General features: G+C 45.3%; 1 pseudogene; it reads left to right on the top strand.

The window, feature by feature from the left end:
* The first annotated feature begins 88 nt into the window (after positions 1-88).
* On the top strand, positions 89-17,192 carry LOC141945032 (E3 ubiquitin-protein ligase RBBP6-like; annotated as a pseudogene).
* Positions 17,193-17,402: the final 210 nt, after the last annotated feature.

The following is a 17,402-nucleotide window of genomic DNA, read 5'->3' as shown; positions in this document are numbered from 1 at the left end:
TCTGCCCCAGTGTGTGTGTCCCAAGTGGGGGCGAGCTTGCACAGCAGTGTCCTGTAACCCAGCTTGGGTCATCTTTACCCCGTGGTGTGAGCAGGGCATGCTTGGACCCTGTGCTTGCTCTGCCCTCCTCCCAGGCCTTTGGCCACAAAACTATAATCAAGGAAGCAGCTGACTGCAGGGGAATGGTCACTTCCCCCCACTTGCTGCTGACACCCCTGCCAATGAGCCCGGTGTGCAGTTGGCTGCACTCTCTTGGACTCGTTGACCACCAGGACCCCCAGTCCATTTTTCCTCAGCCCCCTGGCCAGCCAGTTGGCTGGCCTGGGCCACTGCGTGGGGTTATTCCATCCTAGGGGCAAAATACTGTATTTGCCTGGGTCTAAGTTCATGGAAGAACCATAGACCCACGGACCTTTCTCTTCAACTCATTTCTCCAGCCTCTGAGAAGCAGCATCTCTGGACCGTATCCTCTGCCTGCCCAGACTGGTAGGGGCTGCAGGCTGGCTGAGCGTGCACCCCATCCCCTCGCCTGGGCTGTTAGCTAGAAAAGCTTACTTAAGCAAACAGCTTGGGCTGTTTTGGCAGCCCTGTTTGCCTTTTCCAAATTCTGGATTCCTTTACACCTATCTGTGACGCTACTCTGCACTTAAAGCACCTCCATATTCTCCATTACAGGCAGGAAGAGCGTTTTGTTGTTTTGGTTTTAAGTCATTGTGGGGGAACTTGATAAAAACTGTCCACATGTTATTATAAGTTTGGTTTTTTTCCTTTATAGTATACTGTTTCTTGATACCCACTGCTCCAAAAAGCATGGTGTCTTTTAGGAGCGCTGCAAACACGCAGTTGTTTTATCACTAAAATCCCATTTTCATTATAAATATTTTGGTTGGCAAGGGGCCAAAGATTTGTGATGTTGGGTACCAGTTAGTTAGTTGTTTCCATCCTCGCACGAGATCAGGAGCAGGGAGTGGTGGTTACTAAGCTTTCTTCTAGCTGAAACTGAATTGATTCAAGTGTCATGCAGTCATGTGTCTTGAGAGGATGTGGCTGTTTGGACTTCCACCTATGTTTTGGCTTGAGAACATATTTAACCAAACAAAACTAGGGTTGCCTTGCAAATTTTACAGCCATAAACTGCTGAATGTAATTTATTTTCTCTTCTCAGTTGGGATTTCAGGAACCCTTCACTTCAGTTTCAGGGCAGTGGGAAGGCTGTGGTGAGTAGCAAAGCAGAGATACAGGGCAGCAAATAGGTCCTCTAAAGGTAGAAGAAACCTGTTAGCTTGGGGTTTTTTTAGCGGGGTGGCGGGTGGCCCAGCCGCGGGCAGCGGCTCCCCCTCAGAGCAGGAGGGTCAATGTACACGTGTCAGAGCCCTGGCTCCTCACACAGCACCAGCCTCCTTTTGTGGAGATGGGGGATTGTTTCCCTGGCTTTTCATCTTCTGAATAGATGGCCCTCGGAGAGAGAGGAACCCACTGGCCGTATTCGCTTGGCGTAAGCTTGGAAGCACCAAACAAAATAAACATTTTTGCTGAATAGTGTCATAAAGGCAGCAGTTACCTTCTGGATGCCTGTACTGGCACGTAGATGGCAAAATCCCGTTCTCTGTGATGGACTTGCACCATCTTTGAGTCCTAGGCCCACAGGGGCCTGTTCGGCCATTCCCAGCTGGGACTCACAAAGTCCTTACTGTCAGAACATAATGAACATATCAGAACATAATGTTTTGATGTTTAGGTTTTATAATCTGTTTTCACTGCTTTTGGTTGGGTACAAGTGCTTTGTTCTAAGTTCTCATCACCTTCATTTCTTCTTCTAGAACTCGAACCGAGCCAGTGAGTGGAACATCAGCCATGCCGTGCGTGCATTATAAGTTCTCTTCCCTGCTGCACTACGACACGGTCACCTTCAGCGGCCTCCACATCTCCCTGGGCGACCTCAAGCGTCAGATCATGGGCCGCCAGAAGCTGAAGGTGACCAACTGCGAGCTGCAGATAACCAATGCCCAGACTGGAGAAGGTGCGTGGGGTGGCGGGCACGGGGCCTCGGACACTGCCTGGCTGGTGGCGGCCGCGGCCTGCGGGAGCCACTCTCTGCTCTCTGTGGCTTGTCCCCACGTGGCATGAGTCAGCCTGGGGCCCGTCCCGCCGGCGTGCGGGGAACCGGGAGGGCAAGTGGCACCAGCGATTCAGTGGGGTGGGAAGGGACAGTGCGATTCGGCCACCATCGGTAGCTGTGGCTTGTGTGGGGACCTCACAGAGCCATTCCGATCTGTTGTTAGACACGGAGCTGGGCGTAGAAGACTACGTGGTCGATGTGCAACGTCTAGTGCTTGCAAAAGCCCAGTAGCCACTTACTGGCCATCACTGGCAGTAAAACAAGTTTTGTGCTAGAAGGGAGTAGGAATCAACAGTGGTGTTGGCTCCAGCTTTGTTGAACATTTCTGTTGGAGCTCTGCTTGGACAAGCGTGAAAAGTAGCCCTGTTGAGCGTGATGTCACTGCTCAATCTGCAGATGTGGAGTCGTGGCGAGGCAGAGTGACACTGGTAGTTGCCAAGGCCCCGCAGCTACATGGGATGTTGCTGCCTGCGGGGAACAGGCTCCTGCTGGCAGATGCCAGTTTTGTCTGAGAGCTGTTAGACTAAGCTGGCAGCTGTTAAATTCAAAATGAGCAAACAGAAATTTCCGGGGACTTCAGGAATAATGCTCCAGCTTTAGTCCTTTCCTATTTAAAACCAAAAAAGTTAACTTTTAAGTCTACATTGTTTGACTTCACCAGATTTCATCATTGACACAGATTTCATCACCAAAATGAACTCAATTAATTGACGTGAAGGAAAAATAAATGTATGAAAGCCAACAGGTGTCAGGTCCCTTCACAGAACTACTTCAGCAGCGCACTCCGCTGTTTGTAAACCCTCTTCCACAAATTCTCTGCCTCAGTGACCCAGCTGGTGGGATGCTTCAAGTCCCACATACAAATATGTGCTGTGATAAGTGTCCTGTGCAAATAAAGCCTTTACTTCACCAGGTTATTGTCACTCTTCAGTTTTCAGTTGATCCATTGAAATGTGTACTGATTGACTTTTAAGGGGAATTCATTTTTCTATCAGTCTGGTATTAGATGGCTGGAGGTCTCCTCCCTGTGCACTTCACAAGTACATTGAAAACAAACATCCCTCTCTCTATCTATATATATCTGCATGCAAGGACAGTCTATTCAGAAGGCAGATGTCAATGCTTCTCTTCTAATGGTCAATGAATTGTCATAAAATACAAAAAGAGGACCCATTCCTCTTTTTGCATCATACACCTGTTGTGCATGTTCCAGCTGACCTCTGCAGGCTTGCAGAATTGGCAAATAAGTGCACTGGTTGCTGTCCTCATATACACAGCCTCCCTCGAGGAGAGGTGCTGCCACCTGCAATCCTCTGCAGACCTAGCACAACCCTCAGCTGGGCACAGGCGTAGCAAACTCCTGCCTTTTTGTGGAGCCACTGTTACTTATCCTGTGCCTCTGAAATCTCAGTCAGTGGTTTGTGATCTGGACCAGAAAGAACACTCTGTATGACTCCGTTCAGCAGGTGGAAACAGCTGCTTTGGGCTTCCAGAGCTGCAGCTGGCATCATCTCCCCGTTGCTTGTCAGCCTCAGTGCTGTTTGAGCTCCTCCAACATCAAAAAGTCCCATCTCAGGCCTTTCCTGACAGGTGGCTGTGTCATGGTGAGATTCCCCATTTGAGCAGAGCTCTAGGCGTTGGTTTCAGGGTATGACTTCTGTAAAAGCTTTGGGTTTTGTCATTAGTAGTACTTTCACAGCAACTTTGGCTTTCAGGCCATTGTTCTGATTTGGCCTGCAAAGGTAAGGGCTTTTAATAGTTAAAACTGTAGGCAGATTACAGGGCATGGCTGCTGATGGTGCTTTAAAACATTTAGTCATATCCAGCTTGCGTAAGTACAATACATAAACACTTCTCATGGAGACGTCTTTACATTTGAGGTCACTCATGGGAGATCTTTACATTTGAGGCTCACTCAGTCAAAGTGTCTCAGGTAGCTCCTCCTCTTCAACAGACGGACACGGTGTGAGCCAAGGCAAAGCATGGAGACCTTGAGGCACACACTGGTTTCAAAAGGCTTTTCGGAAGACTTGTCTTCGTAATTAATTTCATTTGAGTCTCTCTGCTCTGCAAAAAGTGAATTGAAAGAATTCACGTCCCTTTGGCTTATTCAAACTAGATGACTAGCTTAATAGAGGAAATACCACTTTAGTTGGAGCCAGTTCTGCCCTACGTGTGAAAGCAAGCTCAAAAACCCCTCAGGTTTCTGTGATCCAAATTCCAGCACTGCCAGTTCCGTTTGCATTCGCATGTACAGCCCTGAGCAGCTGACAGTGTGGCTGTCGATGGATGAAGCCCCGAGAAGCAGAGAGCTGGCGGCTCTCTTCTGTGTTCTGTCAGTCCCCAGCACTCGCGGCAGAGGGGAATCGTTTTTAGTGAACAGCTCGGAAAGCAGCGGCGCAGAGTTTTCATGCTTTAGCCGAGCGCCTGCTTTGTTTCAGGGCAAGCTGGTCAGACTTTAGAATCTGGTTTATGCAGGTGAGACTTTGCTGTGGTTTGTTCCTCTCCAAAGATCTCTCGGGTTTGTAACCTAACAGAAGCAAAAGCAACTTGAGCTAGGTCAGGAAAGAACATCATGCATGAGCAGACTCTCCTTTAGTGACCTCTGAGACCATTTTGCTGCTGGCATCCAAAGTGTTTGAAAAGAATGGAAAAGGTTTTGCTGCTGGTGTTTGATTCTCAAACCTGAAGACTTCTTGAAAGGTTCTGTTAGTGTGTTGAGATGACAGAAGTGCCATGTCACATACAAAATTTTGCTTTGATGTCTGTGAAGGGGTTCTCTCAAGTGCTATGTAATGACACATTAATATACATTCTTACGAACTGACTAATGTTTTCTTCTGTATTGGTGTTGTTTTCAGAATGCACAGATGATAACACCCAGATTCCTAAGAACTCCTCGGTGATTGTTAGAAGAGTCCCTGTTAGAGGAGTCAAAACTACCAGCAAAACACGAGTTATGTAAGTACCCATAAAGCATTGTAGTCTGTGAGGGGTTGCAGTGTGTTAACTTTTTGTATGGAGATTAGTTTACAGAGGCATTCGAAGTGTATCTTTCTTCTTTTTATTGCTTTTACAGTAAAGAGAGATACGCATGTTCCCCTCTCAGAAGAGTCTGACAGTGTTTGACTGTGTCTTGCATTTGGGGGAGGCGGGGTGGGATATGGCAGGTATTTTTACGCCTCAAATCTGGCTTTCTGGCATACTGGCTACAGAGGAAAGACCAAGGATCGCTGTTTGGATGGTTGGTTATTTAAGAGCACAAAGCTCTAGCACAGACTTCATCGTTTTGATGCTTACACAGCAGAGTCAAAATATCTGAGGACTTCCTCTGGCACTGTTGTGTTCTAGAGCTGTAAGTCTGACAGTAATTGCTGACAAACTAGAAATGGGATTTTTTTTTTTTTTGGTTGCACTGAATGTGCCAAGAGAGAACAGTTTATGTATACAAATACATTTCCACATTCACTAGACTATCAGAACATAATGCCTTGATGTTTAGGTTTTATAATCTGTTTTCACTGCTTTTGGTTGGGTACAAGTGCTTTGTTCTAAGTTCTCATCACCTTTATTTCTTCCTCTAGAACTTGAACTGAGCCAGGGAGTGGAACACCAAAAGCAGTATGTAAAAACACAACCTCACACTTTTTTTCTACACATTGCACTTAATTCTAAACAACGTAGCCTCGTATTAATCTCCCAAACATTAACTTAATCTGTTCTGCAGTAAGACATAGTATATGTTGTAGAGACCATGTATTTGATTCACAGCACAGTGAAAACTGAGTAATGCCATCATTTGCACAGTTCTAATGTGAATATTGGTGTTTGTGCCTAGTGATGCATTGTGTTTCATATTGAATATGCTGGAATATTTCCTGAATGACTTTGTGTTGTACAGATAACGTAGGATTGGTTTTAGATCAGGTAGGTTCAAGGTTTGCACAGTTCAATTGGTGCTGTGTTCTACATCTGTCTGTCTAGAGCTACTATGTTTGTATAGGCTGTCGTGTGCTCTTTGTTTCTTGCAGTTAAAATTGTTTGGAGTGTATTTTTTGCCATTTTCACATTGTATCACTTAGCTTTTGTTTTTAAATACTTTCTCTGCCTAACAGTTTTGGAAGATGTTATCAAAACACACTGAGAAACCATTGTTGTTCCGCTTGGTGCTGTTTCTTACTTTTGACTTGGCGGTTCAAACAAATCCCAAAATCAACGTATCCCATACATTTTGAGGACAGTTCTGTGCAGCTAAGATTCCTTTTTGTGTCCTGAAATACTTGGGTATTTGTTCCTAAAGCTGTATAACTGAAGTGCTATTGTTTGGCCTCCTCTGAGTACTTAAAGTCTCTAACAGATTGCTGTGAGTTTAAATGTTGTTGCTACCTGAAGTGGCATTCCTAAGTTCTGCATTTGATCTTTCCGTTTTATCCGATGAAACGGTTTAGTTTCATAGTTTGTCTGCAAATGCAAATATCTGAAACCCAGCGCACCGAGTTTAGCCGCTTCTCATGAACCATGTAGGCCCTCTGAAGCTGTCATAGGTTTGGACTTTGTTTTGAACCAATACACTTACATTAGGTTGGACATGTCTCTTTCCGTGACACTCGGAGGATGTAGTGCAGACTTTCAGGCTACAGTAGAGGTTAACGTTTGCTATGTTTTGATTCTACAACTTGAATGTGTGTTTAATTTTTTGTGAACAGATTGAGGACTCTTCTGCACCCACTCCTCTGGTCCAGCTCATTAAGGTATGTGTATATTCTTGTCAAAGACTTAAAACCCCCCACCACCACCACCAAAAAACCCCACTTGCTTCATATTTTTAAATCTTGTACGGTGAGGTATAACTGGATGACTGTTGTAATGTGAACAAAACAATTTTTAATAATTTACAGTATTGGTTTTAACTTTAAAATGTGTGTATATTCCCGTAGTACCCCATAAAGAGTAGTTCCCAGTTTGGGAGGATAGAAGGGGAGTCCCTCAACGTAATGTTGCACTATTGCTCATCTTCAAGACATAAAGAAGCAGCACTTTGGGAGCTGTTTACTGTTTCTCAGACCTTGTGTTAATTTTGTGTTGGAGACTGACACAATTTTCACAGAAGAATTTAACTGGCTGCAAGTTATGGACATTTCAGGGGGGGGTTGCAACAGCCAAAATAGAAGCGTTTGTGTAACACGGACAATTGCGTGGCTACTGTTGAGTTTCTAGTCACTGCAGTTATAGAGCCACTCTCTGAATGCTGCACAGTTTCATAACTTGTAGTCTATGGAGAGTGGACAACACACCCTAATTTGTTTGAACGCAGACTGTAAATTGTGTAAATGTGCCTAACTGTTTGCAGGAATATACCAATGTGTTAGTGCAGTGTATTAGCAGAGGTGGCCTTCTGAAGCTGCTGTAATGCCATGGTTTGCTATGGAACTGCTTGCATGTTTTGCTCAACAATGTGTCACTTTGTCTGGGAAAGCACTAGTGGTTGCACTTTGTGAAAAGGCGTAGTGTGAGCCTGTCAAATTACTGGTCTTAGAGAATAGAGAAGGCAGGGCCATGCAGAGGGGCTAGTTCTTTCTTCTGAAAATAAAGGCTGGAGTTCGAGAAATCTCTTCCCACTCTCTTCTTCCCTCTCTCACTGCAGAATTAAATTGTGTACATTTGGGGAAAAAACCCCAACAGTTACTTTGGAAGGTAGTCACCAGAAGAAATTGGTCTCCATTAGCGCTGTCCCTGAACATGTCCTTGGTTCTGTAAACTCATGTGAAGTTTGACTCTAAAATGTGAAAAACTGTCCAAGTGCTGTACACATTTAAGCTTTTCAGAAAATGTAGGTATTTCAGAAAAATGCAGGAATGTAACGTAAAGCAGCTCCAAACTGTTATACTCCAACCTCCTCAGTGCAGACGGGCTTGGCATGGAGGCAATGTGTTGAAAAGTTTTCTGCTTTATTATTACCTTGTAGGAAATTCCGTATTTGAATTATGGTCTGTGCCTAGTAATGGTTTGTGGGGTTTGGGTGTGTCTTGTAAACTGTCTGGGTTTAAACAAATTGGTCAAGTATCTGTAAAGTTTTCTGTAAATGGTAACGGAAGGGGTTTCATAGATGTCGATCTGGATTATGTTACTGTTGTGTCTATAAAACAACCATTTAATAAATTGTTGAAACTAGTGGGTTGCTTTTGCGAACGAATGCATATAAAATCAAAACCATGAGTGGTTGCTCTGAATGATGGGTGCTTGGAGGTCCGTATCCTTTACATCCCTCCCTTCGACCCTGCTGGGATCTGCACTAGTGTGTAATGAGAACATTTGAACAAATGCTACTTACAAAAAATCAGCTGGCTTCGATAATTTGAAGGTCTAGTTCTGCGTAAGGTTTCTATTACAATTTGTGTGTTAGAAGGACACAGCAAACAGGAAAAAACCTGCAGGTTGTGCTGACCGTAGTTAAATCACTTACCGTGAAGAAGTGAGTAGGCAGGGGACATGCAGTTTGGGCTGCCTACAGCACACGATGGTCCAATTTCTGCTGAAAAGAATCTCTTGTCTTGCTGAGGAATTATAAAAAGCTTGATTCCTCTTAATGCTTCTGTGTCTGAAGCTGAATTTCAGTGAGCAAAAGCAACTTCCCTGACTCTTAAGTTGTATATCCTTTTAATGCTGCAAAATGTAAACACTGATACTTGCATACATCTCCATTAAATGTACAGCGGAGATTTTCTCCTTCAAATACTCTGGAGCTCAAGAATCCATTTAAAAATACTGGATAATGTAATTTTTTCTATGCAGAGCTTCAGTCTGCTTGGAAGACATTTGGATTGGTTACACAAATCTTTATGTAAGGTACAAACAGAGCCTCAGGTTTTGAGTGCCCAAGAATGCTCCTTCCAAGCAGGTTAACGGGCACAGAGACACCATGTGATGGCGTAAGGGCTCCCCAGAACATCTCTGGGACAACTCTGGCTCATAGAAGCAGCTGCTTTCGTGCAACCTCAGCTACTGCTGGGCTGCTTTTTGCAGGGTTGGGTGAGTCTTTGGCTGGGGGATATTAAATGTGTTTCTAATGTGCGTGTCCAATAATTACCTGTTAAACAGACCGGCAATCTGGCTGAAGCCAACACTTCCGAGGAAGATAAAATACGAGCTATGATGATCCAGTCTTGCCGTCAGTACGATCCAATCAAGTAAGTGTTGGCAAAGTCCTACCTGTTCTTTGAAGACTGTGGAAACATTGTAGAGATGGTTGTTGGAACAAGAGAGACGCATACATACCATTTTCTTTTTTTCCCAAAAACCTTTTAGTTACATGAAGAAACCCTTGGGTCCACCTCCACCGTCCTATACTTGCTTTTGCTGCGGAAAACCTGGGCACTATATAAAGAACTGCCCAAGAAATGGGGTAAGATTGTGGGGGGCTTCTGGTGTCACTTGGTTTTTAATGGTTTTACCTTGGCAGTTACGCAGCAATTACATGAATACCCCTATTAGGAATTGTGTCTCTTGGGCTGAAATACAGAGGTTCTATGGCAGTGGTGCAAAGCCCTTCAAAATTCCAGGGAAAGCTGGGATTTTCAATGGGAAATTTTCTTTCTTCGAGGTCATAGTCCTTATATATGTCCATAGATCTTTCTCTATGAACTTTAATGTATATTTTTATATATTCCAATGTTACTGCAAATTTTTCTCATCTTAACTCTTTTTAATGAGAGTTTGCAGTTTTTAGTATTTTGTAGAAAAAGATGACGTTTCTCTTGACCCCATCTATTGAATATTTGCGTGTTATAATTACACAAGTCTCTGGTTGAGTATTCATGCCATTTAACATTACTCACTGAACGTACGTGCATCAGCTCTGAATTCAACCTTCATCTGTAGGGGGTGAATATCAGTTTCCCCAGTGGCCGATCCAGAGCCCTGCATTAAGCTCTCCCTCTGAACTGCGCTTTGGAGGAGGAGGGGGTTTGTGCTTCTCCTCTGAGGGGATGGGGAGCTGAGGGATATTTCACCCTTAAGGACCCTGAAGTTGAGCCAAAGAGTGTCGACTGAGTTCAGAACACTGCTCGAGCCTTTGGAGCATCCTGGCTATATTCATTTAGGAAAAAGAGTATTTCAGTTGAGCAACCCTTAGGCTAGGTAAAAGGCTTTTCCTGCTTAAAATAGTGGTTGAAATGTCATTTTAAGTGTGGGTCTCAAGACGAGCTATGTCTGCATTTCTTTTCTTAACAGGACAGTAATTTTCAGTCTGTTCCCAGACTTTAAAAGTGCACAGGAATTCCCAGGAGTTTTATGGTGGAGGTGGAAGATCCCAATACAAAGGGTGCAATGCTGACAAAGGCTGGAAGATATGCAATACCAATTATTAATGCGTGAGTATGGAATTAGTTGGTCTGACCAAAAAGTGAAGGAGAGAAGCCACGTGTCAGTGTCTGAGTGGCAATGCCACCAAGCTGGCCAGCATCTGTAATTACGGGGGAAGAAGCACTGTCATTGTATCTTAACCTTAAAATCTGTGATGATTTCTAATATTAAAATAGGACAGTGCTGCTGTTCACACCCCTGAACGTTGGTTAAGCTTGTGGTATGCTAAGAATCCGTATTTCTGCAAAACATTTCAGTCGTGTTTACAGTGGCATCATTGTTTTTGAAAGCTCCTTTTGCTTCTGTTTTATCTTGCTAAGGCTTCTTGCAGAATTTAACAAATAGCTGTTGGACTGAGATTCCCTCTCCCTCTGACATTTATCAGATCCCATGTGTGAAGCAGGGGGATGTTTTCCTGTTGCTGTAAACTAAGAAAATCCTGCTGTGTGCTGACAAGAGTGGCTGTTTTAAAATGTACTCGGTAGCAGCTCTGTTCTTCCGTCATGGATCTCCTTTTGCAGAAGCTGTAACATAGACTTCTTCCATTTATAAAACATAATTACACAGAGACTGACTTTATTCTGACTGACTGATCTACATTTACCGTCTGGCAAAGGAGAGGTGGGATTCATTTCACCAGGTTTCTAGCTGTCAGAAAATGATTTCTCTAGTCTGAGCTAATTTCTTAGTTGATCCAATGAATGGAAGAGTTCTGCAGAAGGAAAGTTGTTGCCCCCTCCCTTTTCTTGTGCTCTGGCTAGAGAAAAGTAGTTTAAACTAAATGCCTGTATTTTTGAAGGCTAATGTGGAGTGAGAATGCCACCTACTGTCTTCATTGGACAAAATCCAAAGCTTGGGAAAGTTCTCCTTTACCCATCTTTAACTTTTTTTCTTTTTCCTTCCCCATCCCCCCTCCAGGGAAGCTTATGCCAGAGGAAAGAAGGAAAAGCCTCCCTTTTTACCAGCGGAGCCATCCTCTTCGTCCTTTTCCTCAGACGACCCTATTCCAGAGGAGCTCTTATGTTGCATTTGTAAAGAAATCACGGCCGATGCAGTTATTATTCCCTGCTGTGGAAACAGTTACTGTGACGAATGTAAGTGTTACTGCCATGTTTGCTAATTCAAAACATCACACCTGATCTTCTGACAGCAGAAAGATCATAACATTCCTTTGTTACCAGCTCTGTTTAATACTTAAGTATACCCCGAGTAGGAAAGGACTCTTCTTGTAGAAAGGAAAAAACAAAGGCAGAAGGCTTTTTTCCCTTTTTATGCATCTAGTTAAATCCTCTTTCCATGCAGAAGGATGAGTACAAGAAGAGTGCGTAATGCTGCAGCTGATTATGGTATTAGTTATCAAATGCATTTAGTTTGTGCACAGTCCTTTCTCTCATACAAAACTATAGAGCCAACGCTGGTGACTTACTGTGGTCTGCAGCAAATGGCTCGTTAGGCATTTAATCCACATTCTTCTCCACGGGAGAGTTGGTTACAACCGTCAGAACTTGAACCTACCAATGGTTTTTGGAGATGTGTCTTATTCATGAACCTTGAGGTTGGTGACTTCTCACTGTGCTGGGCAGTGGAGAAAAGACTAGTCAAAACATCAAGACACGGCCAACTCTGCATCTTCAAATGCTACAATAGTGAAATATCAAAACTGGGCAGCTATTTCCTGCATACTAGAAATTTTTTACACTGCTGAACATTTATAGCTTCATGCTCTCAGTTCGGGACCATATTCACCCATTAACCATCTACAGGCTTTTATAACTGATTAGAACCCAAACGGTGTCCTTAGTTTAGCTAAAACCTATTTTGATGATTCTGATTATACCCAGGTATTAGAACGGCATTACTGGAATGTGAGGAACACACATGCCCAACATGTCATCAGGCAGGTGTTTCTCCTGACACTTTAGTTGCCGACAAGTGCCTACGCCAGGTAATGCAGTGACTTTTAGATAAACTGTTTGTAAGAAAAGTCTAGTCAGTCAATTAGCTGAAAGGGAAGAAAATATTAATTTACACCTCCTTAAACAAGGCTAAATGGAATAAATTTACTTTGCAAATACATTCCCTGTTGTTACAGAAGCTGACAACTCTTGAGAGACAAGCTGGCAAATTCAGGTCACACTTGTGTTCAACAGGATTGCCTCAGTTTCAAATTCAGTGTTAACACCGGAGTGCTTTGCACACAGATAGTCTGAGTTACCAGTCATTAACACCAGTGTTTAATGGGATGCGTTCATGCATCACAGAAGGGTTTGGCTTGCAAGGGACCTTAAAGCCCATCCAGTCCAACCCCCCTGCCACAGGCAGGGACACCTTCCACTAGCCCAGGTTGCCCAAAGCCCCGTCCAACCTGGCCTTGAACCCTTCCAGGGAGGGGGCAGCCACAGCTTCTCTGGGCAGCCTGTGCCAGGGCCTCACCACCCTCACAGGGAAGAATTTCTTCCTTACATCTAATCTGAATATATCCGTATGTTGGTTTATTTTAGGATGGGTAGTATATATGGGAATACACAAGTAATTTTACTCTGTGGAGGCTTTTGTTCATTGAGCTACTGAAGGTTCATGTTACCTCTTTGTAAATGTTTTTCTGCCTCTAGGGTGTGAACAACTTCAAAAATGGAACTGGGTATGCACAGGTGATCCGTAAGCAGAGGCAGCAGCAGCAGCAGCCACCAGCACATCCACCAGCTCTAACACCTCCTGCTGCGCTGGTGGCTGCCACGGGATGTCCTCAATCTTCCCCGCTGTCAATCCGTGGTTTGCGGGAAGAGAAGGTAGGTTTTCTTCCACCATATGGAGTGATTCTCGTATTTCAGTAGAGCTTATTTTCCAATTGTTTGCACTGATTCACAAGGGCTATCTGGTTCCTGGACTGAGACAGCCAGCATTGCCGAGTCTTCTGGGGTACCAAGGACGATCGATACGCACAACTGGTAAGTAACTGTAACTTACAAATTTCTCTTAAAAAATTCTCTTCAGGTAAACTGAAAGGGATTTTTTTTCTCTCCCCATGCCAAAAGGTCATCCAGTGAGAGCCGGCAAAATTCGCTCGGCAAGTGGCAGACCAGACTGGGAAGTGTAAGTATGCTACAGAAATTCAATATATTGCTGCTTGTAACCTGTTAAACGAGGCCGTAACACATAACGGACACAACATCTGATTTATAAGGGAATAAGTATGCACAGATCGTTGTGGAGAATACATGTGGTAATTAATTTTTAAATGGCTTAATTTGAATTGGCCTTCACAAAGGGGATCTGTGCTCTCAGGAAGATTATTTAAAATAAAACTCCAGTACATGATTGAAAAGAGGACTCTGAAGAATGAAGTCTTTCTGAGGCAATCATAATTACATGTAAAAATGAAACATTATTAAAGGATCAGATGGAAAGGCACCCTCTTGATTACTGAATAGGGCTGAAGAAATTGATTTCCCAATAGAGATCAGCCTCCAATATTCTTTTTAACACCTTAGTTAATACTGATTGAGCAAACTATTGGAAAAGGCAAGGCTGTTATTTTACTATTTAGTCATCTCAAGTAGCCAAGCTGCTTTCTCTCGGTTGGAGAGAGAGGAGCCTCTTTTGGTTTATTGCAGCATCGTTAGTCCTTCCTTTTGGTATCTATGTGTTATAGATCGATTGTAAGGGTGAATTGTGTGTATAAAATCTTAAAGATAAGTCAAAACAAAAACCAGGGTCCATCCCACAGATTGTCTAAAACCTCAAGTTCAGTAAGCAAAAACCAGCAATTCAGGGCCAAGAACGGGCCAAAGACGTCACCATGAGGCAACAACCTAGGAAGCGTGTGCGGAAGATGTTAAAAGAAGTTTGAGAGAAGATGAGTTAATGTCTGTGCAGTACTTTGAAGATCAGAACTGTGAAGTATTAAGCGTGTCAAGGTGTGGCAGAAGAGCGCTTGGCACGTGTCTCTTTTACCACGGGCAGCCTCTGGCCACAGTTGCCAAACAAACTATAAGAAGGGGAGACTGAGGGATTTGTTGGGGGTGAGGATGTGGAAGGCAAGTATGAGGACCAAGAAATGAGCGTAGTCTCAAATGAACAAAAAGCGGGGAGAAAAATGCTTAAGTTGAGAACAAGAAGTGCTCGCCACCACGCTCCTCCTCCATTCACTTTCCTCTTTAAAATCAGGGCAGAGTGTAACAAGCAGTGACTGGTGTTTTGGGGTTTCTTTAGAAGCTCAAATCGAGGATGCCCGCACAGTGAACGTACCCAGAGGACTCAGGCCCCAGCACTACCAGCATCAACACGCTCTCTGTGCTTGTGCCTCCACCTCCCTTGTATCCTCCACCACCCCCCGCACTTCCCCTTCCCCCAGGGGTACCACCACAACCATTTCTTCTTCAGTTTCCACCTGGGCAGCCTCCATCTGCTGGGTGCACTCTCCCTCCTCCAGGATATCCCCCCGCTCCTGCAGACACGTCACCAGCTTGAGGACCAGCAGCAGTTCCAATGGCTCATTCAAATGCCATCCCAATGACACAAGCACCTCCTTTGGAGAATCGTAGAAACACTGAGGTTGGAAAAAACCTCTAAGATCATCGAGTCCAACCATTAACCCAACACTGCCAAGTCCACCACTAAACCATGTCCCTCAGCGCCACATCTACCCGTGGATGGTGACTCAACCACCTCCTTGGGCAGCCTGTTCCAGTGCTGACAACCCTTTCAGTGGAGAAATGTTCCCCAATAGGTGATCTAAACCTCCCCTGGTGCAACTGGAGGCCGTTGCTTCTCCTCCTATTGCTTGTTACTTGGGAAAAGAGACCAACACCCACCTTGCTACAGCGTCCTTTCAGGGAGTTGTAGAGGGCGATGAGGTCTCCCCACAGCCTCCTTCTCTCCAGGCTAAACACCCCCAGTTCCCTCAGCCGCTCCTCACAGGACTTGCTCTCTAGACCCTTCACCACCTTCGTTGCCCTTCTCTGGACGCGCTCCAGCCCCTCAGTGTCTGTCTTGTAGTGAGGGGCCCAAAACTGAACACGGTATTTGAGGAGCGGCCTCACCAGAGCCGAGGACAGGGCGACCGTCGCTCCCCTGGTCCTGCTGCAATTTCTGACACAGCAGGGTGCCTTTGGCCTCCCTTGTCTAGGGAGGAGTTTGACAGAGAACAACGAGACTTAAAGAAGAGTGGGGGTTTGGCTCAGTGAAGTTGGGCTGTTTTTCATGTTTGTGTTTCGATGGCCTGTCAGACAGCAGTTACACTCGAGTGCATCTGACATCAGCAAAAATGACAGAGTGTTGTCTCCAATAGACTTTCTGGGTGCAGATGGTGAACATGCAAAACTAAACCAAGACAAATGTCATCCTAAAACTTTCCCTAAGACTTGTAGGAATTCTAAACTGGTGTTGCTTAAATAGCATGTCCACCTTTACATCTGCAAGCAGTATGCATTTTCTCACACTGGCCATGTTTTGTTTCTTGGTGTCTTTCTGTAATAAAGGTCAAGCTGTAATTGTAATAAAGGTCAAACTTATTTTAACAGGGAAAAGAAGAAGTCCAGACTCGATGAGTTTACAGATGGTTCAGGAGCGGATGGAATCTAAAAAGACTCCAAAGGAGCGTAGGCGTTCCTTTTCCAGGTAACTGCTTTACATGTCCTTAATGGAGGAGCAGGCTGGCTAGAGGAATCAGGAGGATCTCCACTGCCCTCTCCAGGTGGATGGGATGATTCCAGGGATTAGCAGGGAGAGGAGTTCTGTATGTAGGGTACTAGCTCAGCTACGGCAGAGATTACAGTTGACTGAGAGTTACAATTGGCAGCAGTTGCTGAGGAGCAGGTGTCTCTTTCACTGAAGCTTCTCTGCAGTGACACCCTTCACCTCCTGACAGCCATGAGGAGGCCAGAACCTGAAGAGGTCTAGTGCCTGGATTTTCTGTGTCTCCCTGTTCTGAGTGTAACCGTTGCCTCAAAGCACCTGGGAGGAGATATGGGAGAGAAATTGTCTTCACCTCCTCTTTTGTTTATCTCCTGTGGGTACACGGGGAGACGTTAACCTGGACTGCAAACTGGTGGCTTTCCTAGGAATTTCACTGGCGCAGATGGAGCAGAGGAGCCAGGAGTCATGCGGCCTCACTTTGGAAGGCGTGTGCCTTGCTGTCTGCCAGCACTGGTGGTTTTGGGCCTCTGCCGAAACCCTGCTCCTGCTCCTTGAGCTCTACTGGCTGCGCAGGCGGAGGAGCGCCGACTGTGACAGCGGCAGCCAGCGGGGAAGCTCCAGCAATGCTGATGAGGAGGGAGAGGAGGATGACTGGGAGGGCAAAGCAGACCCCAATGACACCTTGGCTCAAGCCAACTCTCGAGTGGGGACCCCCACTTCATCTGCCAAGCCCTTCCCAAGAACTCCTTTCTGACAGGGATGCATCCAGCCTAAGGATGGGGCAGAGCCTACGAACACCTGAGCACCCCCAAGAACAACATCACCAACCGCCTGCTGCTGGTGCCACTGAGACCACCCCTCGGGCACGTCTTCCACCAGAGCTGGGCACTGTGGGGGATCCGCCAGCGAGGCACTCCTGTATCCCCGGAGAGCACCTGCCAGAGAACGTGCTGTGCTTCCTCCTCTGCCCCGTGATGAGCTGAACAGAAGCCAGGTCCCCGCTTCCCACACAGCCTCTGCATTTCCGTATAGCCTCTGCATCTCAAAATCCAATAAATGGGCTTGTTTTAAGAAATCCTGTGTCCGTGAGAGTAGGGTATTCTCTGCCTGGCTTTCCTGAGCGCTTTGCAGCCTCTCCAGCCCAACAGCAAACCTGGGGCTCACATGCAGACGTGCGCCTTGAACAACCACCCTCTTTGCTCTGCAGCCTGGCAGAAGAAGGAGGAGCCGTGGCTCAGCAAGCTGAAGGAGGAGAGGTATGAGGCAAAGCCAGGCTCACAAACGC

Source organism: Strix uralensis, chromosome 6 (genome assembly GCF_047716275.1).
Source record: "Strix uralensis isolate ZFMK-TIS-50842 chromosome 6, bStrUra1, whole genome shotgun sequence".
Lineage (NCBI taxonomy): Eukaryota > Metazoa > Chordata > Aves > Strigiformes > Strigidae > Strix > Strix uralensis.
This window is presented reverse-complemented; position numbering and strand designations above follow the sequence as displayed.